The following is a 13,015-nucleotide window of genomic DNA, read 5'->3' as shown; positions in this document are numbered from 1 at the left end:
GCTGAGGGGGAGGGGGCGGTGTTTACATTTGTTTATCTCAGCGCTTTGAAATGTTGTTTTTGTTGATGTCGTAACGCTCACTTTGAGTCATGGGGTGTCACGGTTGGGTGGACACTGTCCACAGTGCGAGGGCTGCGTTATTAGACACATAAATCCTCCTGAGCTCTTTTTTTTTTTTGTCTGACCGCAGCCCCAGGGCCTGACTCTCCATATGGTAAAGGGCTCAGGCCGAGCTGAGCTGAGCGGAGCGGAGTGGAGAAAGCCTGGCTGACGGAGTTTGTCTTTAGAAACCCGAGGAGGAGCTGCGGAGGTTTGGAGCGGCTCATGCACACGTAGGCGCCGGCGTTTCGTCTCCACCGTCGCTGCTGCGCCGTTACTGTTGCTTTTGTCGTTGCCACGGGACGGCACGGGACGGCACGGGACGTGTCCGTATTTCACGTTTAATGCCTCGTCTCATAGCTCTCAGGTGGAAAAGGCATTATCATATAAAGAGGGCGCCTCGCCTCGCCTCGCCTCGCCTCGTCTCGTGTGTGTGCCGGGAGATGGCAGGAGACGGGGGAAGAGACTGCTGACGCAGGCGTAATTCAGGGGAGCGCGCCACGTAAAGGCCACACGCTCCTGGGCTTTGTAGTGTGTGTGTGTGTGTGTGTGTGTGTAGGTGTGTGTGTGTGTAGGTGTGTCTGTGTGTGTGTGTGTGTGTGTAGGTGTGTCTGTGTGTGTGTGTGTGTGTGTGTGTGTGTGTGTATGTGTATGTGTGTGTGTGTGTGTGTGTGTGTGTGTGTAGGAGTGTGTGTGTGTGTGTGTGTGTGTGTGTGTGTGTATGTAGGGGTGTGTGTCTGTGTGTGTGTGTGGGTATGTGTGTGTGTGTGTGTGTGTGTGTGTGTGTGTGTGTGTGTGTGTGTGTGTGTGTGTGTGTCTGTGTGTGTGTGTATGTGTGTGTGTGTGTGTGTGTGTGTGTGTGTGTGTGTGTGTGTGTGCACTTGAGAGAGGCAGAGTGGCAGTGTGGTTGTCTGTGTGAGAGGAAGAAAAGAACGGCAGGCTTAACACCAGGAGATGAGAAATGGGTCTGATAAAGGATCTTCATTAAACACACACACTGTGGCCTCTGGAGCTGTCTCTCTCTAGTGCAGTGGTCAGGGCTGACTGTCTCATACTAGCATAGTGGACAGGCCTGTGTCACACGACTACACATCTCCACTGCACTCTGTCAACCACCAGGGCCAGAGGCTGCCAGTGCTAAGCTAGGAGACCCAGTGCAGAGCGAGAGACTTTTTTACAGTTGGAGTAATTATGTGTGAATGAGGGTGAATTTGCACTGTGCAATCCAGCAACTAGTCTGAAATATATGGAGGTTTTATAAATGCAGATATGCAAACCTTATGAATAGTCATGATTTTTTTCATCGGTCATTAAACATTAAACAAAATCCAATATAATCTCAGCTATTCTCCAATGCGCTGTACATTTTGATTGGCTATATGTTTATGCAGAATCGGCCTCTGCTTAAACCTAAGGTGAATACTAACCTTAAATCTATACTCGAATCAGATACTACCAGGTATGTTTAGTCACATGGAAGCTTTCCTGTGAATGCTGATATCTAATAAGATAATACCAGTGCTAGATCCTCACCAAATTGGACCAGTCTACAGACTGCTGATGCATATCTGTGCATTTTTATACATTGGAAGTGAACCATAGGCTATTGGCCAGCTTAAAGATGAGTGATAATGTCTGGCTCAGGGAGCTTACGAGCCTGTCAGAATGTCTGTCTGCTTTTACGGACGTTTGGTGGTTAGGGAGTGGTTTGGCAGACACTCTGAGATGTTTTGTCAAGAATGATGGTGCTTGGGAAACCGAGGGAGAGATAATTGCTCTTTGGAGAAACAGGCAATGCAACAAGGACCTGAAAAAGGCACGAAATCATTTCGAGGTGTTGTCCCGAGGTTATTTCTGCCTTCTCTTAGTTTATGGGAAACATGTGGCCTTGTTACCTTGTAGCATGCACACAATCAAAGAGCACCACAGATGTGGGTCTGCACTAGAATGTGAACTCCCTTTAACTCCCAGGCCATGAGATCGGGTTCCCCAGTAATTATCTGAGCGTCCATGATCCATTAACCAGCAATAATGAGATAATGAGAGAGAACAAAAACATCTGAAGATCAGGGAGGCGACCCATGATCTCATCATAATTGCTCAGTATTGTCTAAGAGAGTGGCAATCGCAGGTTAATCAATCACTGTCTGTGTTTGATACATGCTGGACTGTTGGAAAACAACATTCACTTGGTGAGTGTAGGGAGGATTGTTTAAATCCATCCAATGTTTTGGGACAATGATGGTTGCCATATGCTCATTTAACATGAGAGAAATAAATTATAAATTGATATCAGAGGAATTTCAGCGGTATAGGTATTACAATTTAAAGTACACAGTTTTGGTATTCTATAGGATACTGTATATGCGTTTAGTACCAGAGCATTCACTATACACCAGCTTGAGATGGAGAGTGAGGGTATGAATGAATGAATGAGTCAATTACACTGGGGAATGAATGAATGAATGAGCCAATTACACTGGGGATGGTCAGGGGGCCAAATTGAATGAGCCAGGTTGGGAATTAAAGGTTGTATCAGCGATTTCAGGCCCAAAAAAGGCCCAAACATAAATGATCACATTCATCTAATCTTTCCTAATGATCCGCTAGCTGCCTGCCCCATAAGCAGGCCGTTAAAAAAACGTGTCTCTGTAGACAGCCTAGGCTCCGAGATCTGTACACAAAAACAATTGCTAACAACAAGTGTTTTCAACCACTCAAAAGCTAAATAAAGTGTTCTAACCAATAACTGACAAGATGCGCGTTTAGGAGAGTTTCAATTTGCACGGGAGGGGAGGGAGGGAGTAGCGAGCTAGTTCTCTGTTTTCTTTGAACATCAACAGAATTGACGTTACCCCGCCATCGCTGATACAACCTTTAACACTTGGTCCAGATCTGCATTAGCGCTACAGCAGAATGGTATGGTTGACCAGTCCAGTGTGTGACCAGTGTGTGTGACCAGTGTGTGTGATCAGGGCTGGTTTCATGGTTGCTGGTTTCATCAGGATGGCAGCCAGCGAGTGGTGTGCCAGATCTGACTGGCGCTGTGGTTACACTTGTGCCCGTGAGGATGAAGTGTAAAGTTGTTTTGCTAAACGTGTGTTTACTGGCCGAGCCCAAATGTTTGATAACAGACCCCTAATTACCATTCTGCTGTTGGCTCTGCTTCCCATGGCCAATGCTGTCGCCAATGAATGCGGACTATCCTTGTTTGGTTCACTAACTTCTTGACCTACTTTCACGGAGAATTCCAACTCCGTGTGCGGTTAATGTTTCATGACATAAATTAAATCTGTACAGTGCACATTTTTTGGGGATAATTTTTGGAGTGATTTCTGCTCAGGCAGCCCCGAGGCCCACCCTGCCCAGATGTGGTTATTGTCGTCTTCGCACTGCCTCGACGTGTGATCGGCACGAGGACCTCCAGCGAGACGTGTCCTTGTTAAACCCAATTTGGCCAGTGGTGACCTTCAGCTGTTAAATCGGCTGCCTGGCACACACACACACACACACACACACACACACACACACACACACACACACACACAAACACACACACAAACACACACACACAAACACACACACAAACACACTGTCAGCTGTTAAATCGGCTGCCTGGCACACACACACACACACACACACACACACACACACACACACACACACACACACACACACACACACTTTCAGCTTAAATCGGCAGGCTGGCATGTTGGCAGCGCCTGCAGGTACTGTAGGAGAAGGGAAGCTCGGGCAGAGCCAGGAAGTGGCGCACAGGAATGCATAATGAGAGTTCTCTTTAATCTGGGGAGCGCATCTAAAATAACATCAAGCCCACAATCCAAATACACAACCTGAGCAGCATCTGATCAGCTCGTATCAGCACCTCACCCTATATGGTATATATGGTACACACATGTTAGGTGTGTGTCTGTTTGTGTGTGTGTATTTGTGTACCATATGCTACTGATACTGATGAGGCTTGTGTGTTGAAGAGAGGGAAAGTAACAGTGAGGTTGTGAGTGTGTGTGTGTGTGTGTGTGTGTGTGTGTGTGTGTGTGTTTGCGTACTATATACTACTGATACAGATGAGGCTTGTGTGCCTGATAAGCAATTTCATCTCCAATCTACAGGTGTTGCAGGACTCATAATCTCCATTAGAGCAGACTATTGGTGTTACACACAACAGCTGTTCCGTGAGCGGACTCATCTCTTCTCAGGTCACTTTGTCTGCTGTTGAGAAAACTTCCCTCTCGCCTCACCATCAGTGTTCACATGCCCCGCTGCCTGAGCCAAGATAGTTCAATAAATAAAAGGGGAATTAGAGGAAAAAATTGATTTTCTTTTCTCTTTTCCTGTCTGTAATGCCTGCAGGAGTCTCTCAGCAGGTAACGGTAAAGCCCCCAAATCCTGAATCCCTCTGATAAGCCCAGGAGAGGAGGGCAGGAGAGGAGAGGAGAAGAGAGGAGAGGGGAGGAGAATAGAGGAGGGGAGAGGAGGAGAGGAGAGGAGAGGAGGTGCCTGCACAACGCTTGTCACTGCGCCAGATCTGGATCAAATAAAAACCAGATCTGGATTGGATGCGGGACAGAACTGTTTCTGAGTCAGCTGGTCTTTAGACACTCACGGCAAGTTAAGCAGTGCGGTGCAACGTTTATAGACACCAGATGGAATCAACAGGCAGGATGTGATGTCACCATACAGGAAATTACATATTGATCACAGCAGCAGAAATAATTCCCACTTTGTCAAGGCTCCAGCAAATCACAGGAGTCTCATTTTCTGGGGCTGCATTCCAAGCACACTATTGTGACACCATGTCATTAGCAGGGTGATTGAATGACAGGGCTGATGACATTCTAGCCCGATTAGAGAAGTCGAGACTGTTATTTGACTGAAATACCTTTAGTATGGAGTTCAATTGCATCTGTTCGAGGAGTTTTCTGTAAAGGTTTTGGTTGATGAGGAGGCTCAGATGAGCCCCATGTTTAGTCCCCTCTGTCGGCCAGTAAAACTAAAGACTGAACCTCTAACCACACTCATCCCTTTATGCCGCCTGGCTTCATGTTTAGTGTGTGTTTGGGGCCAGACAGGAACCTCAGACTCTTGGAGAGTAATCACTCCCAACTCGTGTGTGCGTGTGTGTGTGTGCGTGTGTTTGTGTCAAAATCGAAGTCAAAGTCAAAGTCAGCTTTATTGTCAATTTCTTCACATGTTCCAGACATACAAAGAGATCGAAATTACGTTTCTCACTATCCCACGGTGAAGACAAGACATATTTTACCAATTTAAGTCCACAGACAAACATAACATTCAAGTAAACAAAAAAGTAAGTAAATAAGTAAATAAGAGGGCACATATAATAATGAAAAAAATAAGAGCAGCAAAATTTGGTTGAAATTGTGCATAGACAGTCAATAAAATACTAGTGCAAAGTCAGGCCAATAAAAGGCTTGGGTAGTTCTGTTTGACCTAAGTAATAAAGAAAGTGGCATAGTGGTGCAAGTTATGTAAGAGCAGCAGAAGTGTTGTGTTTTCAGGACAACAACACCAAGTTGTAAAGTGTACAAGTGTGCAAGTGTTCAAGTGTGCAAGTGGAGTAGTGCAGGCGGCCATTGTGGGTCCAATGTCCAGGATGTTATGTAGCTGTTGTGTGTGTGTGTGTGTGTGTGTGTGTGTGTGTGTGTGTGTGCACATGCTCATGCATGCGAGTGTGTGTTGTGGCCCCTTGGAGTGTGAAGGGCTATAATCTCGACCTTGTGTGATGTTGAGGGGAACGTTGGGCTCCTCTGCAGTGCTGGTGAGTGCAGGCGAATCAATGACACGGTGGGTGGGTGGGGGGGGGGTTGCTGAACCTCAGCTGATTGGAACTCTTATGATCAAAGCCACGAGGAGATGCGTTCAAGGTCTAGCGGCGCCGTGGCACTGATGGGTCACCTTGCTCTCCGCTCCGCTTGGCCAAACGCTGGACTGCCGTGAACATCCACACACACACACACACACACACACACACACATGAAATAGCACAGGCAGATTCTCCAAACCTCGCAAGCCAGTTATGCCTGCTGGTATTGTAGAGTGTAGAGCCACTAGAATACAGCAAGAGAGGAGGGACATAAGGAACATAGTAAGCCATGTAATAGGTTCTCAGAGGCTGGCCAACCTAGACTGGTTATTTTTATTGCTCTTGTTGCGCAAGTTACACAATTACAACACATTAATACATCAGGATAATTTCATTTTGGCACGGCAGCTCCTCATATTTCCATGAGCAATTTATTTAATTGCTCATTAAGTGAGAAAACAGATCTCTTTTTGCCCATGAATGTAGTCTGTTTAAGAGCCAGGTATTTGTCTTGGGGTCTGTTTGGCTTGTGTTGATATTTATAGAGTAATGTTTATTGGTCAAGTGACACAAAGTGTTTTTGCCTCTTATTGGTCGTGTACGGTGTTGGCTGTGAGTTTGTTTCAGCACCTCGTTGATATGAGGTTTCAATCCTCCAGTGTGTAAGGAAACACTTGAGCCAGACTTTAACAGCCGTCTGTGGCTCCATACTGTAGTAGTCCATGATTAGGACTTTCTCCAGACAACAGAAACTGTTTTCAGACACGTGCCCCATGCGGAGCTTTGTCTAACGGATGTCCGACCCTTCGGGTGATTCAGATATGATGCTAAAATGCGGACATGTGTGAACACCGACGCACATGAACAGAATCTCTGCGTGGTTGAATACGCACATCAACAGAAACTCCTGTTCCTCGCTTCGTTCAGACATGAGCTCATTTACATAATGTCCATCGGAAATACTAGGAGGGGAGTAGTGTAAGAGTTCAGAGTGCCAAATGTCAGGATATGTTATATGATATATATATACGTATACCTTACTTATCCCTATGTCTGAAAGCAGCTATAGAGAGAGAGAGAGCACACACAACTGGAACAAGCAGAATATTCTAGAACAGAACAAAAGGACTGTAAACAAAAAGATCTAGAATGGTGCTTGATGGCAGATTGTGTAAGATCATGACTGTGTTCCACTTTACAAGCTCCACATAAGAGAAATTCTCCACATTTGGCTTGGGGGGAGTCGGGACATGTTTGGTTTGAAGTGTGTCATGAATGAGGATAAGAGTGTAACTTATGTGTGTGTTGATTTCAGAGTTTCAGACACAGTGTTATGAAAAAGCAGCCTGTGTGTCCGTAGAGTAATAGCGCAGGGGATTACTGTAATGGCTCCTCTGCATCTGCCTCTGTTTATCTCCCTGGTGTCCTGTGTGTGTGTGTGTGTGTGTGTGTGTGTGTGTGTGTGTGTCTGTGTGTGTGTGTGTGTGTGTGTGTGTGAGCCGAACCTCCTCCCTGATGTGCTCCTATGTGTGTGTGTTTTGAGCTGAACCTCATCCCTGGTGGTCTCCTGTGTGTGTGTGTGTGTGTGTGTGTTTGAGCTGAACATCTTCCCTGGTGTGTTCCTGTGTGTGTGTGTGTGTGTGTGCGTGTGTGTGTGTGTGTGTGTGTGTGTGTGTGTGTGTGTGTGTGTGTTTGAGCTGAACCTCTTCCCTGGTGTGTTCCTGTGTGTGTGTGTGTGTCTGTGTGTGTTTTTAGCTGACCCTCTCATGGGGCCACCTCTTCTCAGGCCTCCTCATCACACACACACACACACACACACACACACACACACACACACACACACACACACACACGCTGATCCTGTTGTTTGAGTAATTGCCTCCTCAGCACACAGTCAGATTGGCCATCCCTCTGAGGATGGGTCCTGTTGTTCCAGACCTCTGTGCTTTGAAGTAGTGCAAGACGGAATGTTCCTTGTCCAAGCTCTGATTGGGACAACACTTCACAGGCACACACACACTCACACTCACAGTGTGTGTGTGTGTGTGTGTGTGTGTGTGTGTGTGTGTGTGTGTGTGTGTGTGTGTGTGTGTCTGTGTGTGTGTGTGTGTGTGTGTGTGTGTGTGTGTTTTGTTGCCAAAACATGAGGTTCTCATTGACTCAGTGTGAGGGATGTTACATTACATTACATTACATTACATTACATTTGTCTGACGCTTTTTTAACCAAAGCGACTAACAACATGGTAAACAGTACGTTTTAGAACAATTCTCACAATTTTAGGACAGTTTAAAAAAAACACATTAGAGTACAGTAAGAATAAGTGCGTCGGTGAGTGCTGTATTTAAACAGTTACTTGTCAGTTTAACGGCTGGTGAGTGCTAGGATCAGTAAGACTTATGTATGATGTATGATATACCATCAATACTGCATCCGTTCAACACAAATATTTGCCTTAGTTAGGCCATAGCTAGCTGCGTGACCCAAATACAGTTGGCTAAGAGGAAGGTCCACAGTGTGTTATCTCTGGGCAGTACCGGTATTTATAGAGCCCATTTATGATGACACATCATGGATTTCCCTGAAGTGAATGCAGTCGGCCATTTTCCACTCTGGCTCTTTAAAATTCAACACTACGAGCCTTTATGCTCTGGCTGTCCTGCCCTGTCCTGCCTGAGACCGACGTGAGGAGGCCAAGTCCATATAAATCAGACCCAAATGGCCTCCTTCTGCAAACTCAAAGTGGACAGAGCGGGCCGCGAGGAATGTAATCTCGGCTGCGATCTCGCTCGGGCCGAGGCGGCTGCCCAGAGGAGCGCAGCTGAAACGGAACCTCGGTGCCGCACTCTGGTGCGGTCAGGGGCACAAGCACACCTTTTAAGGTAGAGGAGTGGAGGGAAGTGTGTGTGTGTGTGTGTGTGTGGGGTTGGGGGCGCGGCAGACGGAGTCATTCACTCACTTCCAAATGCCATGTTTTACGAGTCGTTTAAGTGCATTCCTGCCCTGAATCAGCAGGGTTCAGAGCGCGCACACACACACACACACACACACGCACATGCACACGCACACGCACACGCACACGCACACGCACACGCACACGCACACGCACACACACACACACAAGCACACACGCATAAACACACACACACACACACACACACACACACACACACCCACGCGCGCGCCGCATCGCATCCACACACACGCACACGCACTGCACACACACACGCCTGCGCACACACGCGCGCTATCACACCACACACACACACACACACACACACACACACGCATAAACACACACACACACACGCACGCACGCACACACACACACACACACACACATATACACACACACTGTGGCACAGTACCAGACAGCTACTGGACTTGGTCCACTGGACTTGGTAAACCCAGAACCACTGGAACTAGTACTTATAAGGGATCTACTACAGAACCATCAGAACTGGCCCACAGATGGCCCGATATAACACAGAACCATTAGAACTGGCCTATCGGCAGATGCAGTGGAGGGGCAGGCCAGGCCAGGTTAATGACCGTCTGTGTGCGGAGGGGAGGGGAGGGGAGGAGTGCAGGGCAGAGAGGAACGGCAGGAAGCAACAAAAGGACATTCAGGGTACGTGACAGATGGGCAGATGGGCCGATATAGAGTTTACAGGACCCTGCCCCCGCCTGTGGAGAACCCCCCCCCCCCCTTGGCTTCCATACAGGGTCCTTTAAAGAGGTTAGTTCTTAGTTCTGAGTTGTCTTGAACACACCTTTACGTCCATTGATGGCAGTTGTCCACTGACTTGCACGTGTTTGATACAGCACCGTTAGAGGTAAAGGGAGACAACATGAGAGCACGATCTAAGGCTAGCAAGTTAGCGTGCTAACTTCAGTGGATATCTGGGCAATACGGGGCGTAGGCGTTTGTGACATTACATCAACAATTATTATTTGTACACATTCTGTTGCTGTTTCTAGGTCATTTTTGAATGTTTTGAGCTACAAATCCAACACATAACATTAACAGCAGAAAGTGAGCAGGGGGGATTTGATGTGTTAGTTTGTCCCCCCTGACCCCAGGCTAAATATTGTGAAAGGTAATCCATAATCCATCAATTTAATCAATAATGTCTTAATCCCGCAGACAGACATATGACACGTCTGTCCCTTGTACCCTTCGGGGTTCAGTTCATTGGGAAAGCGAGTGGGATAGTGTGGCTGGCCTGAGCAGAGAGAAAATGTTGTCATGACTTGCCACATGAGGTGACTGCAGTCAACAAGCTACTCGACTTTCCCAAAAAGTTTTTCAATTTCTTGTTGCGAGATGACAAAATTGAGTTTTTTTTCTGTCATACGCCCTTATTTAATCTCTAATGGCAGACTTTCCCATTACGACGAGAATCGATTAGAGCGAGGAAATGGGCTTGGCGGGAGAGTTAATCATCTCCCAAATAAAGCTCTGTGTTTGGCAGACCCTCACACCCTCCTCACTGATTATGTGTGTGTGTGTGTGTGTGTGTGTGTGTGTTCTGAGAGTGCAAGGTATGAGTTTGAAACGAGGACAACATGCATCCTCCATGACTGTGTGTGTGTGTGTGTGTGTGTGTGTGTGTGTGTGTGTGTGTGTGTGTGTGTTTGATTGACTCTATAGTATAACATGATTTGTATATGAGATAGATAGATAGATAGATAGATAGATAGATAGATAGATAGATAGATAGATACTTTATTGATCCCCAAGGGGAAATTCAAGATTTGATTAGGTTTGGGTGTATGTTGTAGAATAGATTAAATGTCTGCATGGTAACGTGTACACGGCTTGGATAAAAGAATATGTCAAATGCATAAACGTAAACATGGGTACACTTGAGCTCACTGACATGTCTTCTGTCTTTTTCCCCTTCTCTTCTCTTCTCTTCTCTTCTCTCCTCTTCTCTTCTCTTCTCTCCTCTTCTCTCCTCTTCTCTTCTCTCCTCTTCTCTTTTCCTCTCTTCTCCTCTCTTCTCTTCTCTTCTCTTCTCTTCTCTTCTCTCCTCTTCTCTTCTCCTCCTCTTCTCTTCTCTCCTCTTCTTTCTCTTCTCTTCTCTTCTCTTCTCTTCCCTTCTCTCCTCTTCTCTTCTCTTCTCTCCTCTTCCTTCTCTTCTCTTCTCTCCTCTTCTCTCTTCTCTTCTCTCCTCTTCTCTTCTCTCCTCTTCTCTTCTCTTCTCTCCTCTCCTCTTCTCTTCTCTCCTCTTCCTTCTCTCCTCTTCTCTCCTCTTCTCTTCTCTTCTCTTCTCTTCTCTCCTCTTCTCTTCTCTCCTCTTCTCTTCTCTTCTCTTCTCTCTTCTCTCCTCTTCTCTTCTCTTCTCTCCTCTCCTCTTCTCTTCTCTCCTCTTCCCTTCTCTCCTCTTCCCTTCTTTTCTCTCCTCTTCCTTCTCTCCTCTTCCTTTCTTTTCTCTCCTCTTCCCTTCTCTCCTCTTCCCTTCTTTTCTCTTCTTTTCTCTTCTCTTCTCTTTCTCTCCTCTTCCCTTCTCTCCTCTTCCCTTCTTTTCTCTTCTCTTCTCTCCTCTCCTCTCCTCTTCTCTTCTCTTCTCTTCTCTTCTCTCCTCTTCTCTTCTCTCTTCCCTTCTCTTCTCTCCTCTTCCTTCTCTTCTCTTCTCTCCTCTTCTCTCCTCTTCTCTTCTCTTCTCTCCTCTTCTCTTCTCTCCTCTTCCCTTCTCTTCTCTCCTCTTCCCTTCTTTTCTCTTCTCTCCTCTTCTCTCCTCTTCTCTCCTCTTCTCTTCTCTTCTCTTCTCTTCTCTCTTCCCTTCTCTTCTCTCCTCTTCTCTTCTTTCCTCTTCTGTTCTTTTCCTCTTCTCTCTTCTCTCTCCTCTTCTCTCTTCTCTCTTCTCTTCTTCTCCTCTCCTCTTCTCTTTTCCTCTCTTCTCCTCTCTTCTCTTCTCTCTTCTCTTCTCTTCTCTCCTCTTCTCTTTTCCTCTCTTCTCCTCTCTTCTCCTCCTTTCTCTTCTCTCCTCTTCTCTTCTCTTCTCTTCTCTTCTCTCCTCTTCTCTTCTCTCCTCTTCTCTTCTCTTCTCTCCTCTTCTCTCTCTCTTCTCTCCTCTTCTCTTCTCTCCTCTTCTCTCCTCTTCTCTCCTCTTCTCTCCTCTTCTCTTCTCTTCTCTTCTTCTCCTCTCCTCTTCTCTTTTCCTCTCTTCTCTTCTCTTCTCTTCTCTTCCCCCAAACCCTCTGCCTCCATCTTATACCACACCTCACCATGTGATGACGTGGACTCCATGGGCCACAGGTAAGACCTGCCTCACTGCTCACCTTCCTAGTAGATTAAGTGTGCTGCAGCATATGGGCCTTGTGGATGAGTGTGTGTGTGTGTGTGTGTGTGTGTGCGTATGTGAGTGTAGGTGTGCATGCGTGCATGTGTGTGTGTGTGTGCATGTGTGTGTGGGTGTGTGTGTGTGTGTGTGTAAAGGTTGGTGTGTGTGGGGCTGTGTGCAGGTGCAGAGCTGAATGATGTAGAGTGTGTTCTGTGGGACTCCACCAGAGCAAAGTCACCTTCCCCATTCCCAGCCCACTGCATGCACCACTGAGCCTGCGGAGGGGGAATCTGCCCAGGCTTTTAAAGAGCTCATTCACACACACACACACACACACACACACACACCCATGTATGGATGCACACATGCATGCATAAATGCATACACACATGCATATGCAAGCAGAATGTTCCAACACACACACATTTCCCACAAATTATACATTCATGTACATGTACATAGTATATGCCATTCATCACACACACACACACACACACACACACACACACACACACACACACACACACACACACACACACACACACACAATTATATCCTGCAGGTGTTTCTCAAGGTTAACTAGATGGTGTATGGGGCACTAAAGCACAGAGGAATATGAAGCTACTCTACCTGAACATTATACCAAAGACAGGCAGGCAGCAGATAATACAGCCTGCTGAAGATGATATTAGCAAACCCACTGATACACGACCGCAGATAACCTGCTAACCAGGTGATAACATTAACCAGAAGTGTATGTGGTGGTTGTGACAAGCACCGT

Source organism: Alosa alosa, chromosome 19, assembly GCF_017589495.1.
Source record: "Alosa alosa isolate M-15738 ecotype Scorff River chromosome 19, AALO_Geno_1.1, whole genome shotgun sequence".
Classification (NCBI taxonomy): Eukaryota; Metazoa; Chordata; class Actinopteri; order Clupeiformes; family Clupeidae; genus Alosa; species Alosa alosa.
This window is presented reverse-complemented; position numbering follows the sequence as displayed.